Below are 1,975 nucleotides of genomic sequence, written 5' to 3'. Positions count from 1 at the left end.
TTTTTTAGCAGTGACAAAGTTGCACTATGATGGCCAGGCTGTTCTCAAAATCCTGGCTTCAGGTCATCTGTCCACCTCGGTCTCCCAAAATGCTGGGATTACAGGTGTAAGCCACTGTGCCTGGCACCATTCACTCTTACACTACTGTAAGTTTTCATACTATTTTCTATCATTCTCCATCATGCTTGAAATGAAAGGGAATGTCTTTAGGGGAGCATTCCTAATGAACATCCTAGGATAAATAAAGCAGGGAGGAAAGGGCATGATTGAGAAATGAATAAACAAAAAGTCACTGTTCATGTTTAAATTCTTTGTAGAAAGGAAGAGATAGTAGGAAGCAGAATGAATTATAGAATACAAGATCCCCTAGAAGAAAGGAATTATACATCCCCTAGATGTATAATTCCTTTTCTGATATCATTTCTATCCCAAGTTCTCTCTCTTCTCCTTTAAGAAGATCGCACTTGTCTCTTGAACTATTTTTCATGTTCCAATGTTGTCCACTCAGTGTTGGTTGGGATATTGGCTCTTGATCTGTCTACTTGCTTTGGTTAGATTTTCATCTCTGTTAAAATTTCTTTTGTTTTCTTTACCTTTTTCTTTCTTTCTTTTTTTTTTTTGAGACAGAGTCTCGCTCTGTCACCCAGGCTGGAGTGCATGATCTCGGCTCACTGTAACCTTCATCTCCTCGGTTCAAGCGATTCTCCTGCCTCAGCCTCCCAAGTAGCTGTGATTACAGGTGCACCCCACAAAGTCTGGCTCATCTTTGTATTTTTAGTAAGATAGGGTTTCTCCATGTTGACCAGGCAGTGAGCTGAGATCACACCACTGCATTCCAGCCTCAGTGATAGAGTGAGACCCTGTCTCTAAAAAAAAAAAAAGAAAGAAAGAAAGAAACACATCTGCCACCATGTAGCTAAACCTTGCAAACATTATACAAAATGAAAGAAGGCTGACACAGTAGGTAGCATGTAGTATAAATTCATTTATATAAAATATCTAGAATAGTTAAATCAATAGAAAGCAGATTGAAGATGGCTGGGTGCCTTGGTTCACATCTTCCAGCACTTTGGGAGACACAGGTGGGTGGATTACCTGAGGTCAGGGGTTCAAGACCAGCCTGGCCTACAAGGTGAAGCCTTGTCTCTCTTAAAAATAACAAATACAAAAATTAGCCGGGCATGGTGGCACATGCCTGTACTCCTAGCTACTCAGGAATCTCAAGAGAATCACTTGAACTGGGATGTGGAAGTTGCAGTGAGCCATGATGGCGCCATTGTACTCCTACCTGGGCAACAAAGCCAGACTCTGTCTCAAAAAAAAAAAAGAAAAGAAAAGAAAGAAAGAGAAAAAGCAGATCGATGATCTTGGAGATGGAGATGGGAATTGGGGTTGATTACTTAATGGGTAAGGAGTCTGATTTTGGGATGGCAGAAATGGAACTAGAGAGAGGTGACAGCTGCATCACTTCATGAATGTACCAAAAGCCGCTGACTGGTTCACTGTAAAATAGTTAATTTTTGTAATGTCAATTCCACCTCAACACAAAAAATTATTCTCAAGTTTGATATTAGAAAAAGAAAACTTAGGGCAAAATCAATAACACAAAGCAGTAAACTGATGGAAGAATACTTGTTTTTACAACCAGTTCTATCCTGAAAACCTAGTGTGTGATAAAGACAGAATTTGAGGGCCAGGTGAGGGGGTTCACACTTATAATCCCAGCATTTTGGGAGCTGAGGCAGGCAGATCACCTAAGGTCAGGACTTCAAGACCAGCCTGGCTAACATGGTGAAACCCTGTTTCTACTAAAAATACAAAAAATTAGCCGGGCATGGTGGTGCACACCTGTAAGTCCAGCTACTTGGGAGGCTGAGGCAGGAGAATTGCTTGAACACAGGAGGCAGAGGTTGTAGTGAGCTGAGATCGCGCCATTGTACTCCAGCTTAGGCAACAAGAGCAAAACTCCAACTCA

Source organism: Cebus imitator, unplaced genomic scaffold (assembly GCF_001604975.1).
Source record: "Cebus imitator isolate Cc_AM_T3 unplaced genomic scaffold, Cebus_imitator-1.0 Scaffold263, whole genome shotgun sequence".
Lineage (NCBI taxonomy): Eukaryota > Metazoa > Chordata > Mammalia > Primates > Cebidae > Cebus > Cebus imitator.
This window is presented reverse-complemented; position numbering follows the sequence as displayed.